Source organism: Triticum dicoccoides, chromosome 1B (genome assembly GCF_002162155.2).
Source record: "Triticum dicoccoides isolate Atlit2015 ecotype Zavitan chromosome 1B, WEW_v2.0, whole genome shotgun sequence".
In the NCBI taxonomy this organism is placed as follows: Eukaryota; Viridiplantae; Streptophyta; class Magnoliopsida; order Poales; family Poaceae; genus Triticum; species Triticum dicoccoides.
In genome coordinates this window covers 218,974,551-218,990,591 of record NC_041381.1, presented here as the reverse complement: position 1 = coordinate 218,990,591, position 16,041 = coordinate 218,974,551, and positions in this window count along the sequence as shown.

Here is a 16,041-nt window from a genome sequence, read left to right as displayed (position 1 = left end):
AATGAGGATAATCCTCAGATCACGGACCCAGTCCGCATCATTGCTACTATCATATTTCAACTTAGTTTTCTCTAGGAACATATCAAAAATAGGAGAGCTATAACGCGAGCTATTGATCTACAACATCATTTGAAAATACTATCTGGACTAAGTTTATGATAAATTAAGTTCAATTAATCAAATTACTTAAGAACTCTCACTTAGAGAGACATCCCTCAAGTCATCTAAATGATACGTGATCCAAATCAACTAAACCATGTCCGATCATCACGTGAGATGGAGTAGTCATCAATGGTGAACATCTCTATGTTGATCATATCTACAATATGATTCCGTTCGACCTTTCAGTCTCCAGTGTTCCGAGGCCATGTCTATACATGCTAGGCTCGTCAAGTTTAATCCGAGTATTCCACATGTGCAAAACTGTCTTGCACCCGTTGTATTTGAATGTAGAGCCTATCACACCCGGTCATCACGTGGTGTCTCAGCACGAAGAACTGTCGCAACAGTGCATACTGCTATGTCTTGAGCTTGCGTTGGTTCTCCTTGAAGAGGAAAGGGTGATGCATCAATAGTAGCGTAAGTATTTCCCCCAGTGTTTGAGAACCAAGGTATCAATCCAGTAGGAGGCTCCTCAGAAGTCCCATGCACCTACACAAACAAACAAAGAACTCATAACTAACAAAATAAAGCGGTTGTCAATCCCTTCACGGCCACTTGCGAAAGTGAGGTCTAATAGAGATAGTATGATAAGATAAATATATTTTTGGTATTTTATAATATAGATTGGAAAAGTAAAGATGCAAATAAAAGTATATTGAAAGCTTATATGATAAAACATAGACCCAGGGGCCACAGGTTTCACTAGTGGCTTCTCTCAAGATAGCATAAGTATTACGATGGGTGAACAAATTACTGTCGAGCAATTGATAGAAAAGCGAATAATTATGAGATTATCTAGGCAGGATCATGTATATAGGCATCACGTCCGCGACAAGTAGACCGACTCCTGCCTGCATCTACTACTATTACTCCACACATCGACCGCTATCTAGCATGCATCTAGAGTATTAAGTTCATAAGAACAGAGTAACGCATTAAGAAAGATGACATGATGTGGAGGGATAAACTCATGCAATATGATATAAACCCCATCTTTTTATCCTCGATGGCAACAATACAATACGTGCCTTGCTGCCCCTGCTGTCACTGGGAAAGGACACCGCAAGATTGAACCCAAAGCTAAGCACTTCTCCCATTGCAAGAAAGATCAATCTAGTAGGTCAAACCAAACTGATAATTCGAAGAGACTTGCTAAGATAACTCAATCATACATAAAATAATTCAGAGGAGATTCAAATATTTCTCATAGATAAACTTGATCATAAACCCACAATTCATCGAATCTCGACAAACAAACCGCAAAAAGAGTTACATCGAATAGACCTCCAAGAAGATCAAGGAGAACATGGTATTGAGATCCAAAAAGAGAGAAGAAGCCATCTAGCTAATAACTATGGACCCGAAGGTCTGTGGTAAACTACTCACAACTCATCGGAGGGGCTATGGTGTTGATGTAGAAGCCCTCCATGGTTGATTCCCCCTCCGGCGGAGCGCCGACGAAGGCTCCAAGATGGGATCTCGCGGATACAGAAGGTTACGGCGGTGGAATTAGGTTTTCATTGGCTCCCTTGATGTTCTCGGGATACGTGGGTATATATAGGAGGAAGAAGTAGGTCGGTGGCTGCACGAGGGGCCCACGAGATAGGGGGCGCGCCCTGTAGGGGTGGGCGCGCCCTCCACCCTCGTGGCCGCCTCGGCTACTTCTTGACTTGCACTCCAAGTCCTCTGGATCACGTTCGTTCCAAAAATCACGCTCCCGAAGGTTTCATTCCGTTTGGACTCCGTTTGATATTCCTTTTCTTCCAAATACTGAAATAGGCAAAAAAACACCAATACGGGCTGGGCCTCCGGTTAGTAGGTTAGTCCCAAAAATGATATAAATGTGTAAAGTAAAGCCCATAAACATCCAAAACGGGTAATATAATAGCATGGAACAATCAAAAATTATAGATACGTTGGAGACGTATCAAGCATCCCCAAGCTTAATTCCTGCTCATCCTCGAGTAGGTAAATGATAAAAACAGAATTTTTGATGTGGAATGCTACCTAGCATAATTCTCAATGTAATTTTCTTTATTGTGTCATGAATGTTTAGATCCAAATGATTCAAAATAAAAGTTCATATTGACATAAGAAATAGTAATACTTCAAGCATACTAGTCAAAGCATTCATGTCTTCTCAAAATAACATGGCTAAAGAAAGTTCATCCCTACAAAATCATATAGTTAGGCTATGCTTCATTTTCGTCACACAAGAATGCTCCCAAATTATACACCCCCGATGACAAGCCAAGCAATTGTTTCATACTTAAATAATCTCAAACATTTTCAACTTTCACGCAATACATGAGCATGAGCCATGGATGTAGCACTATGGGTGGAATAGAATATGATGATGGGGATTGTGTGGAGAAGACAAAAAAGGAGAAAGTCTCACATTGACGAGGATAATCAACGGGCTATGGAGATGCCCATGAATTGATGTCAACATGAGGAGTAGGGATTGCCATGCAACGGATGCACTAGAGCTATAAATGTATGAAAGCTCAACAAAAGAAAACTAGTGGGTGTGCATCCAACTTGCTTGCTCAGAAGACCTAAGGCATTTTGAGGAAGCCCATCATAGGAATATACAAGCCAAGTTCTATAATGAAAAATTCCCACTAGTATATGAAAGTGACAACAAATGAGACTCTATATATGAAGAACATGGCGCTACTTTGAAGCACAAGTGTGGAAAAGAGATAGTAACATTGCCCCCTTTTTTATTTATTTTCTTCTTTTTTCTTTTTTCTCTTTTTTGGGCCTTTTTTGGCCTTTTTTTTGGCCTTTCTTTTTTCTTTTTGGCCTTTCTTTTTTTTCTTTTTGGGGACAATGCTCTAATAATGATGATCATCACACTTTTATTGATTTACAACTCATGAATTACAACTCAAAACTAGAACAAGATATGACTCTATATGAATGCCTCCGGCGGTGTACCAGGATGGGCAATGAAACAAGAGTAACATGTATGAAAAATTATGCAAAGTGGCCTTTCCACAAATACGATGTCAACTACATGATCATGTAATGGCAATATGACAATAGTAATGCGTGTCATGATGATAAACGGAACGGTGGAAAGTTGCATGGCAATATATCTCGGAATGTCTATGGAAATGCCATAATAGGTAGGTGTGGTGGCTGTTTTGAGGAAGATATAAGGAGGTTTATGTGTGATAGAGCGTATCATATCACGGGGTTTGGATGCACCGGCGAAGTTTACGCCAACTCTCAAGGTGAGAAAGGGCAATGCACCGTACTGAAGAGGCTAGCAATGATGGAAAGGTAAAAGTGCGTATAATCCATGGACTCAACATTAGTCAAAATAACACATATACTTATTGCAAAAATCTACAAGTCATCAAAAACCAAGCACTACGTGCATGCTCCTAGAGGGATAGATTGGTAGGAAAAGACCATCGCTCGTCCCCGACCGCCACTTATAAGGATGCACAATCTAAGAACACCTCATGTTTCAAATTTGTTACACAACTTTAACCATACGTGGATGCTATGGGACTTGCTAACTTCAACACAAGCATTATTTATATTCATAATCACCCAACTAGCATGACTTTAATATCACTACCTCCATATCTCAAAACAATTATCAATTATCAAATTGATCATAGCATCCAATTCACTTCCTATGATAGTTTTTATTATACCCAACTTGGATGCCCACCATTCTAGGACCAATTTTATAACCATAGCAAATACCATGCTGTTCTAAGAGACTCTCAATAAAAGTGAAGCATGAGAGACTAGCAATTTCTACAAAATTAATCCACCGCCGTGCTCTAAAAGATATAAGTGAAGCACTAGAGCAAAAACTATCTAGCTCAAAAGATATAAGTGAATCACATAGAGTATTCTAATAAATTCCAATCAAGTGGGATTCTCCCAAAATGTGTACAGCAAGGATGATTATGTAAAACTAAAAAGCAATTACTAATATCATACAAGATGCTCCAAGCAAAACACATATCATGTGGCGAATAAAAATATAGCTCCAAGTAAAGTTACCGATAAACGAAGACGAAAGAGGGGATGCCTTCCGGAGGAATCCCCAAGCTTAGGCTTTTGGCTATTATTGAATATCTTGGGGTGCCATGGGCATCCCCAAGCTTAGGATCTTGCCACTCCTTATTCCATAGTCCATCAAATATTTACCCAAAACTTGAAAACTTCACAACACAAAACTCAACAGGAAATCTCATAAGCTCCGTTAGTGAAAGAAAGCAAAACCACCACATAAGGTACTGTAATGAACTCATTATTTATTTATATTGGTTTTAAACCTACTGTATTTCAAGTTCTCTATGGTTCATACCACTTAATACTAGCCATAGATGCATCAAAATAAGCAATCAACACACGAAAAACAGAATCTGTCAAAAATAGAACAGCCTGTAGAAATCTGTAACCCTTGAATACTTCTGGAACTCTAAAAATCCTACCAAAATAGGAAGTCCTGGGCAATTTATCTATTGATCTACAGAAAAAATAATCAACGCAAAATCACGTTTCTGTGAATTAACAAAACTAATTTCGTGCGCGCAAAGTTTCTGTTTTTCAGCAGAATCAAATTAACTATCACCATAGGTTATCCTATAGGTTCTACTTGGCAAAAACACTAATTAAAACATAAAAACACATCTAAACAGAAGGTAGATGCAAAAATTATTACTAAACAGGAACAAAAACAAAACCACAAATAAAATTGGGTTGCCTCCCAACTAGCGCCATCGTTTAACGCCCCTAGCTAGGCATAAAAGCGAGGATAGATCTAAGTAGTGTCATCTTTAATTTTCAGCTTTTTAGCGGAGTCATGCTCAAATCCGGGAGGTTCTTTAGGTTTCCCTTCATACTCAGAAATTTTTAGATCTAAAGAATCCAACCGCTTATTGCAAAGAGTAATCAACATATTCATGCGGTGAAGATTTCCGCTAACACTTTTAAGAGGCTCAAGAGACTTTTGTAATATTTTTGTTACTTCGCAAATATTTCCAAACACTTGTGTTTCTTCTTGGGTATGATGTGGTCCCCTTTTTGAGGTAGTGTTCCCACTATTCCCTCTATAATTTCATGCGCAATACTAGGATCAATTTAAATAAAATTTCCCTTGGCAATGCAATCCAAGAGTTTTCTATGCGTCATATTTAGCCCAACATAAAAATTGCGAAGAAGAATTCTAAAATTCACCTCTAGGGTGAAATTGCGATAAGATTCCATCATCCTATACCAAGCATCTTTTAAATTTTCTCCTTGCCTTCGCTTCAAGTGAAGAACTTCAAACTCGGGAGACATAGGAGCGGATAAGGAAGCCATGACAACGAGCAAACAAAAGACAAGCGAAAGAGAGGAGATTGGGAAAGAGACGACGAATAAAACGGCAAGGGTGAAGTGGGGGAGAGGAAAACGAGAGGAAAATGGCAAATAATATAATGCGAGGGAGATGAGTTTGTGATGGGTACTTGGTATGTCTTGACTTGAGCGAAGACCTCCCCGGGCAACGGCGCCAGAAATCCTTCTTGCTACGTCTTGATCTTGCGTTGGTTTTCCTTGAAGAGGAAAGGGTGATGCAGCAATAGTAGCATAAGTATTTCCCTCAGTTTTTGAGAACCAAGGTATCAATCCAGTAGGAGGCTCCTCAAAAGTCCCACGCACCTACACAAACAAACAAAGAACTCGCAACCAACACAATAAAGGGGTTGTCAATCCCTTCACGGCCACTTGCGAAAGTGAGGTCTGATAGAGATAGTATGATAAGATAAATATATTTTTTTGTATTTTATAATATAGATTGGAAAATTAAAGATGCAAATAAAAGTAGATTGAAAGCTTATATAATAAAAGATATATGTCGTGGTTCTAAGTCTGACAGTAGAATGGGGGGTAGGTATGGAGAGGCAAAATCTTAGCTTTGGAGTAGTTGTATACGCAAGGGATTTACGAGTTCAGGCCCTTCTCGGAGGAAGTAACAGCCCTACGTCTCGGAGCCCGGAGGCGGTCGACTGGATTATGTGCGTATGAGTTACAGGGGTGCGAACCCTTTACACTGAGGAGGGGGGTGGCTTATATAGAGTTCGCCAGACCCCTCTGACCCTCAGTTATGCAGGATTTAAAGTACATTAAGACAGGGAGTTACTGGTAACGCCCACATAAAGGACCATGAAGACTATTAAAGCTACTTAATGTCAGGCTGTTGCGTGCTGAGTGACTTTAGGTCTCCTGGTAGTCGAGTGATTAGCTTCATGGTCGAGTGGCTGTCTTCATCGTCGAGTGTCCTTGAGTTCGTCGAGTGGAGTCTCTCTTGGTCGACTGGAAGGTAGCTTCTTCTAAGGATGTCCTTGGGTAGGGTATCCTAGATAGGTCCATGACCCTACCCTAGGTACATGACTTCATCATTAGCCCCCGAATGGATCGAGGTTCGAGTGAGGAAGGAGTTGATAATTTTCTCCGACCTATTTCCCGTGTTCTGAGTATGTCGTATCCTGGATCGGCGATTTTTCTTTTTTAGCGTTGGAATTAACTTTTCTTTCAGTCGCCTTGATCCATTCTTTTCCTCTGTCGAGTGAACTTTTGAACATGGTGAACTTTCGAGCGACGGATCACAGGAAATCTTCCGTCTGACAGGTTGATCTGCTCTTAGCAGATTTTGCGGGATCCAAATTTTGGGAAGCGCGCGAAGTGGGGCGGACCGCAGTACTCGGATGAGATAAGGCGTAGACGCCTCGATTTCCGCGCCGCCTTTTTCGCCATGTATCGCCTGCGCGCGACTGTTTCAGGATTTGACAGGTCCGCCCGGGCCTACTTGTCAGCCACTCGGAAGCGACCCTATATAATGCACCGGGCGAGGGTTTTTGAACAGTGCCTCCCCATTCTCCTTTCCGCCTCCTTCATCTCCGCCCACCGCGCCCGCTTTTGCATCCGCCCATCCACTCCTCGCGCGCTTCGCCGGTGATGATGGTGAAGGAGAAGACGGCGGCCTTGGAGCGCGCGAAGAAGGCGACGACGACGGCGAAAGCGAAGGTAAGGGCCACCAGTCGGGGTGGATCTTCGTCGAGGTCTCGCCTGCTGCAAGGTTGGGTCCAAGGGGACTGGATCCGCTCGACCATCACCCAGGCGGATCTCAACGACCTGGCCAATGAGGGGCTAATCCCTCACGGGTCCGCAAGGCTTCCAGGGACCGAATGGCAACCGCAGCCACTGGAGGGTGAGTGCGTCCTCCTAGCAACACATGTAGATCGTGGATTCTCTTTGCCGCCGAGTCTTTTCTTCTGAGGGTTTCTGAACTTCTTTGGGGTACAACTCCACCATTTTACTCCCAATTCTATCGCCTACCTTGCTGCCTTTGTATCTCTGTGCGAAAACTTCCTGGGTTGTCGACCGCACTGGGGTCTTTTCAAGCACATATTCACTTGTCACTCTCAGACGGTGAAAAAGGCGAGTCAGGATGATGATAGGACTAAGGTAATCCAGATGTGCGGGGGTCTTGGAATCCAAGTGAGGAGTAAGAGCGCTTTTCTGGCCATGACCCTTCTCGAGTCGGTTAGAGGGTGGCAGTCGACCTGGTTCTACTGCCAAGACGAGTCGACGCCGGGGCAGTCGACTGGTCTCCCTCCGTTCTCCATGGACCGAGTGGACAAGCCGTCTTCTCTGAAGGTGCTTCCGGAGGAGAAGGCTCAAGTAAAAATGTTGGTGGAGCGCGTAGTCCAGCTCATTCGAGACGGAGTGACCGGCATGGACCTTCTGGAGGTTTTCCTTCGACGGCGTATTCAGCCGCTCCAATACCGAGGCCACCCGATGTGGCTGTACTACGGCACCGAAGATACCACTCGGGTCCATCGAGAGGCAGTCGACGACACCACACTGGAGAGGTGGATGGCGGCCATCACAGGGAATAAGGATAACCCTCGAGGGGCTAGGAGGATTCCACCACTCGACCATACCTACACGCCGGACACGGTATGACCACTTATCTTCGGTTGTAATCTTGCTTTATTCATTCTACTTCACTGCAAATTGGTCGATTGACCTTTGTCTTGTTCTGTTGTCTGTCAGGCCACCACTAAGTTGTACTCGATGCCCAATGGAGCGCAAGCGCCGACTGAGGAGGAGGAGGGAAGTGGGGGCGAAAGCCCGGAGGAGTGGGATTCGGACGCTGATGACGATGATGAAGATGGTGACTCTGATGAGGAGGAAGAGGCGGCGGCGGAGGAGGAGGAAGTTGCACCTCCTCGTTCGGAAAGACGCTCGAAGCTTGTCCATGACCGAGCAGCTGAGCGTGGTAAGGGGGTTGCGTCCATCGCGCAGTCGACCAAGCATCCTCGGACGACTTCTCCGACACTGACTGAAAAAGCTCCGAAGCAATCTCGAGTGGCGCCGTCGAAGCCGACGAAGGTCTTGCCAAAGATGAAGATGGCGATCCCCACTATCTCAGGGTAATAGTGTAGCTTGAGTTTCTTCGTTTCACATGAATTTATTCTAGGCCGATTCATGAGCTGACCGACCGACTTCTGGAACTGCAGTGCTGCTACCTCTGATACGTCGGCCAGGGGTGAGGATCACGAGATGGAAGATGCTGTCACTTCAAGACCCGGTATGACCTTTGTAGTTCTGTTCTTCAGTCGGTTGGCTCTTTGTCTTTAATTTTGACTCTTTTCTGCAGCTCAATCTAACGTCGTGATTGACCTTCCCGACGACGATGACGAGGAACCACTGAGGCAGAGGAAGAACAGGAAAGCTTCTGTTGGCAAGGAGACTCAGGACGTGCCAGCACCCAAGATGTTGGTCGTAGAAGGGGACAACGTCACTCGGCCTACCGTATCTTCTGCGGTGCCGTTGACGAGTGCTCGTCCTCCGTCGTCGAGTGCTGCTTAGCCTTCGCTTTTCTCGACCCACCATGTTCCAGAAGACCAAGCCAGTGCTGCTAAAGAAGCAATACGCCAGGCAGGGATCATGATGGAGCAAGTGAAGGCAATCCGAGACGCTAGTCAGGCGGCTTATGACGCCAGTTCAGCTCTTCAGAGCAATGTTCAGGTCAGTCGACCACTACCTGTTCTGTTAGGATATGATATCTTAAAATCCTTCTTTCTGAAAATTTTAGTATTCATCGTACACCCAATGGGTGTGTTGATTGCCATTCCAGATTAGTGGGGGCACGCTGAGTGCACCCACTGGGTGTAGTCCCCAAGGCTATGGTCGACTGCTGGCAGTCGACCATAGTCTTTATGTCTTAAGTTTTTCCTTTATTCGAGCAGGTCGAATGGATTGAGAAATTGGTGGGGGCACGCTGAGTGCACCCGCTGGGTGTAGTCCCCGAGACTGTGGTCGACTGCTGGCAGTCGACGTCAGTCTGAAGATAACCTTTTTTTTGCTACTTGTTGGTCGACTGATCGACTCTAACTGATAGAACTAGTGGGGGCACGCTGAGTGCACCCACTGGGTGTAGTCCCCGAGACTATGGTCGAATGTTTATATTCGGCTGTAGTCTTAGAAATGATATGATTTTTCCTTAGTCACTCGTAAGTGAACTGTCTTTGACATTTGTCGATTGGTTCTTCGCAGAAATCTTGCGAGCTTGCGGCTCGTTACACTGAGTTGGAGAAAAAGCAAATCCAGCTTGAGCTTGATCTGAAACTGGTCCAGGAGAACTTCACGAAGTCGAAGGAGGAAGCAAAAGGTATGTTTGGTGAGAACCTCTACGACTGCTTTTGTTCTCTTGCCAGTTTCAGATTCTGATCTTAATGTGACTTTGTAGACAAACTAAGGGATGCTCTGAAGAAAAAAGACCTTGACTTGGCTGAGATGCAGAAAGCGGCTTTAGAGAAGACCAAGCTCGCAGATGAGAAGCTGGCTTCAATCACCAAGCTTGAAGAAGAAAATACTAGTCTGAAAGCTGCTCTTGGTGCGGCCAACAAGGAGGTTAGTCGACTGAAGAGTGACAAGATTGCCTTGAGTGACAAGGCCAGCGAGTTGACGGGAAAGAAGAATGATCTAGAGGCTTATCTGGGAGGACTCGTCAAAAAGCTATTCCTCATGCTTGAAGGTAATATTTTGGTATCGAACAGGCACTTTAACTATGATCCCTCCATCCGACTGTTGTCTTGACTCTGGGGCTATTTTTGCAGAGTTCTGCCAGAACTTTGAAGAAGAAACTAGTCGACTGGAAATAAACCTGGATCCCGTCAATTCTCCTGTGAAGGATGAAGTCGCCATGAATGTATTTCGACTTGAATCTCGCGTTGCTGCCGTAGTGGACTATCTTGCAAGGCTGAAGGTCGCAACTTCCCGCATCGACACAACACTCTGGCCAAGAGAGACGCTCCAGAATGACCTTGAGTCTCTGATGACTCGACTGAACGAGGTTCCAAGTCGAGTGCACGAATGGAAGAAGTCTTTTGCCAGATGCGGCGTGGATGTTGCTCTATCTCTGGTATGCGTTCATTGCAAAGATGCGCGAGAGGACAAGCCGGCAGCCCTCAAGGTGGCTAATACCAAGAAGTATGACTTCCGATCTTTCATGGAGACCTTCATCGCCGCGGCCACTCAGATTGCATACGGAATCGACCTGGACAAATTTGTTGCGCCTTCCATCCCTCCGCAGAAGGGGTAAAAAACTTCTATGCTTTGATACTTTAAATTTGCCTCGGTATGCTGAGTGAATTTTGTAACCGATAAACCTTAACGGGCTTAGCGCCTGAGCACTTTTGGTTCCGTTGGATGTTACCTGAACTTGGATTCGATGTTTGAATATGTTTGCATTTGGTTTGAGGTGTCTTTGCAGGCTAGGGTGAAGCGCTTGTTGCAATCGACTTGTTCCTCAACACACTTAGGCGAGCATTGGGCTGCAGCTAAGCCCCCGAGTGGGAGGTTTGCTCTCCGCTCGGTAGGATTTTCAAAAACTTAGGCGAGCGCTGGGCTGCAGCTAAGCCCCCGAGTGGGAGGTTTGCTCTCCACTCGGTAGGATTTTCAGAAACTTAGGCGAGCACTGGGCTGCAGCTAAGCCCCCGAGTGGGAGGTTTGCTCTCCACTCGGTAGGATTTTCAAAAACTTAGGCGAGCACTGGGCTGCAGCTAAGCCCCCGAGTGGGAGGTTTGCTCTCCACTCGGTAGGATTTTCAAAAACTTAGGCGAGCACTGGGCTGCAGCTAAGCCCCCGAGTGGGAGGTCTGCTCTTCAGTCGGTATGATTTTCAAGGCGTACCTCTGGAGAAGGAGGTAACAGTCGACCTGCACCTCGTCCTCCTTGTAGAGCGCACGTTGTATTTGTGGCGTAGCTCGGAAGGAGAGGGTATCAGTCGACCTGCACCTCATCGTCCTTGAAGAGCGCACGTTGTATTTGTGGCGTAGCTCGGAAGGAGAGGGTAGCAGTCGACCTGCACCTCGTCCTCCTTGCAGAGCGCACGTTGTATTTGAACTTAGGCGAGCGCGATGCTGCAGCTAAGCCTCCGAATGGAAGGCTGGCTTACCACTCGGTAGGATTTTGTTTAACTTAGGCGAGTACTTGGACTGCAGCTAAGCCTCTGAGTGAAAGGCCGGCTAACCACTCGGTAGGATTTTGTTTAACTTAGGCGAGTACTGGACTGCAGCTAAGCCTCCGAGTGGAAGGCTGGCTTACCACTCGGTAGGATTTGTTGAACTTAGGCGAGTACTTGGACTGCAGCTAAGCCTCCGAGTGAAAGGCTGGCTTACCACTCGGTAGGATTTTGTTTAACTTAGGCGAGTACTGGACTGCAGCTAAGCCTCTGAGTGGAAGGCTGGCTTACCACTCGGTAGGATTTTGTTGAACTTAGGTGATTACTTGGACTGCAGCTAAGCCTCCGAGTGGAAGGCTGGCTTACCACTCGGTAGGATTTTGTTTAACTTAGGCGAAACGGATTTCGCAGCTAAGCCCCCGAGTGGGAGGCTGGCTCACCACTCGGTTAGGATTTTTTTTACAGACTTAGGCGAATCAGATTCGTAGCCAAGCCACCCACTGGGGGATTGCTTTGTGTGGACAAAAGTAATGACAATTACTAGGAAAATTATAAAGCTCTTGTCTTTGATAAATAAACTACAGAAGTACTTTTATTACAACTCATCCGAGTGAATACTTAAGTGTAAAAGGGGCGGAGAAGCTCCGTGTTCCAAGCTTGGGGCTCGTCGATCTGATGCTTGACATTGTAAAGACGGTATGCTCCATTGTGGAGAACCTTGGTGACGATGAAGGGGCCTTCCCAAGAAGGAGCAAGCTTGTGTGGTTTCTGCTGATCCACTCGGAGAACCAGATCTCCTTCCTGGAAAGCTCGACTCCTTACATTTTTGGCGTGGAAGCGATGCAGGTCTTGTTGGTAAATGGACGACCGGATCAAAGCCATCTCACTTTCTTCCTCCAGAAGGTCGACCGCGTCCTGCTGGGCTTGTTCTGCTTCAGACTCGGTGTAAAGTTCGACTCGAGGAGCATTGTGAAGTAAGTCGCTTGGCAAGACCGCTTCAGCTCCGTAGACCAAGGAGAACGGAGTTCTCCCAGTCGACCGGTTAGACGTGGTCCTTAATCCCCAAAGCACAGAATGAAGCTTGTCAACCCAGGCACCAGCCGCATGCTTGAGATCACGCATTAAACGGGGTTTCAACCCTTTGAGAATCAAGCCGTTGGCTCGTTCTGCCTGTCCATTCGACTGTGGATGGGCGACTGAAGCATAGTCAACTCATGTGCCTTGAGATGTGCAGAAAGCTCTGAATTCTTCGGAATCGAAGTTTGACCCATTGTTAATGATGATGCTGTGCGGGACTCCATATCTGAATATCAATTCTCTGATGAAGCTGACAGCAGTACCGGCATCAAGGTTCTTGATGGGTTTGGCTTCAATCCACTTGGTGAACTTGTCGACTGCTACCAGCACATGTGTGAAACCGCTTCTGCCTGTTCTCAAAGGGCCAACCATATCCAACCCCCATACTGCGAAGGGCCAGACGAGTGGTATGGTCTTTAAAGCTGAGGCGGGCTTGTGTGACATATTGGAGTAAAATTGACATCCCTCACACTTGTCGACTATCTCCTTTGCCATTTCATTCGCTCTCGGCCAATAAAATCCGGCTCGGTATGCTTTGGCCACGATGGTCCGGGAAGACACATGATGGCCACAGGTCCCTGAGTGGATGTCGTCAAGGATTATTCGACCTTCTTCTGGCGTTATGCATTTCTGACGAACTCCAGTCGCGCTTTCTCTGTACAGTTGTCCTCTTATCACGGTAAAGGCCTTAGATCGGTGGACGATCTGTCGAGCCTCTTCTTCGTCTTCTGGGAGCTCTTTCCTTAGGATATACGCGATATATGGTACTGTCCAATTAGGAGTGATCACGAATGCTTCCATGATCAGGCCGACCACCGCTGGAATTTCAACTTCAGTCGGATCCGTATCACTCTTAGGCTGTGGAGCTTCTTCGGTAAAAGGATCTTCTATGACTGATGGAGTATGGATATGCTCCAAGAACACACCACTGGGAATGGCTTCTCTCTTGGACCCTATCTTCGCCAAATCATTAGCCGCTTGATTTTTCAGTCGGGGTATATGGTGGAGCTCTAACCCTTCGAATTTCTTTTCAAGCTTCCTCACTGCATTGCAGTATCTAGTCATGGCTGGGCTTCTAACGTCCCACTCCTTCATCACCTGATTGACCACCAAATCTGAGTCGCCATAAACCATAAGGCGACGGACGCCGAGTGAAATGGCCATGCGCAACCCATACAAAAGTGCTTCATATTCTGCTTCATTGTTGGGGGATCAAAGTGGATCTGGAGCACATATCTGAGCTTATCTCCTCGGGGGGAAACCAAAACCACCCCAGCACCAGAACCATTTAACATCTTAGAGCCATCAAAGAACACGGTCCAATGCTCCGAGTGAACTTGAGTCGGCTGCTGTTGTTCAATCCACTCGGCAAGGAAATCTACTATAGCCTGGGACTTAATGGATTTCTTTGCCTCAAATTTGATATCAAGGGGAAGGAGTTCAATCGCCCATTTAGCCACTCGACCAGTTGCATCTCTGTTATGCAGAATTTCTGACAATGGTGCGTCGCTGATGACTGTAATGTCATGATCAGAGAAATAATGAGCAACCTTCTTCATCGTCATGTAGATCCCATATACGAGCTTCTGATAATGAGGATATCTTTGCTTCGATGGAGTCAAAACTTCAAAGAGATAATACACTGGGCGCTAAACTTTGAAGGTTTTCCCTTCTTCTTCCCGCTCGACCGTAAGTACTGTACTGACGACCTGTCCTGTGGCTGCAATGTAAAGCAACAGAGGCTCTTTGCTGATTGGAGCAGCAAGCACCGGCTGGGTGGAGAGCAGAGCTTTTAGCTCAGCAAACGCTACATCAGCTTCTGGAGTCCACTCGAACTTGTCTGCCTTCTTCATCAGTCGGTAAAGAGGTAATGCCTTTTCACTAAGGCGAGAGATGAATCGACTTAACGCGGCCAAGCATCCAGTAAGCTTCTGGACATCGTGCACACGCATAGGGCGTTTCATTCGGAGTATGGTGCCAACTTTTTCTGGGTTAGCATCGATTCCTCGTTCTGAACGAGAAAACCGAGTAACTTTCCGCCAGGTACTCAGAATGTGCACTTTGATGGATTTATCTTGATATCATACCTCCTGAGATTGGCAAATGTTTCAGCTAGGACAGTCAACAGGTCGGAACCCTTTCGTGACTTGACCACGATATCATCCATGTACGCTTCCACATTCCGACTGATTTGGGTGAGTAAACACTTTTGAATCATTCTCATGAACATGGCTCCGGCATTCTTGAGACCGAATGGCATGGTGATATAGCAGAAGCACCCGAATGGACTGATGAAAGCTGTTTTGATTTTGTTGGGTCCATATAGACGGATCTGATGATACCCGGAATAGGCGTCTAAAAAAGACAATCTCTCGCATCCCGCAGTCGAGTCAACAATTTGGTCAATGCGAGGGAGAGGAAAATGATCTTTTGGGCAGGCCCGATTGATATGTTTGAAATCAATGCACTATTGGAAATATGCCCTAGAGGCAATAATAAAAGTGTTATTATTATATTTCTTTGTTCATGATAATAGTCTTTTATTCATGCTATAACTGTATTATCCAGAAATCGTAATACACGTGTGAATACATAGACCACAATATGTCCCTAGTGAGCCTCTAGTTGACTAGCTCGTTGTGATCAACAGATAGTCATGGTTTCCTGGCTATGGACATTGGATGTCGTTGATAACGGGATCACATCATTAGGAGAATGATGTGATGGACAAGACCCAATCCTAAGCCTAGCACAAAGATCGTGTAGTTCGTATGCTAAAGCTTTTCTAATGTCAAGTATCTTTTCCTTAGACCATGAGATTGTGCAACTCCCGGATACCGTAGGAATGCTTTGGGTGTACCAAACGTCACAACGTAACTGGGTGACTATAAAGGTGCACTACAGGTATCTCCGAAAGTGTCTGTTGGGTTGGCACGAATCGAGACTGGGATTTGTCACTCCGTGTAAATGGAGAGGTATCTCTGGGCCCACTCGGTAGGACATCATCATAATGTGCACAATGTGACCAAGGGGTTGATCACGGGATGATGTGTTACGGAACGAGTAAAGAGACTTGCCGGTAACGAGATTGAACAAGGTATCGGTATACCGACGATCGAATCTCGGGCAAGTACAATACCGTTAGACAAAGGGAATTGTATACGGGATCGATTGAGTCCTTGACATCGTGGTTCATCCGATGAGATCATCGTGGAACATGTGGGAGCCAACATGGGTATCCAGATCCCGCTGTTGGTTATTGACCGGAGAACGTCTCGGTCATGACTACATGTCTCCCGAACCCGTAGGGTCTAC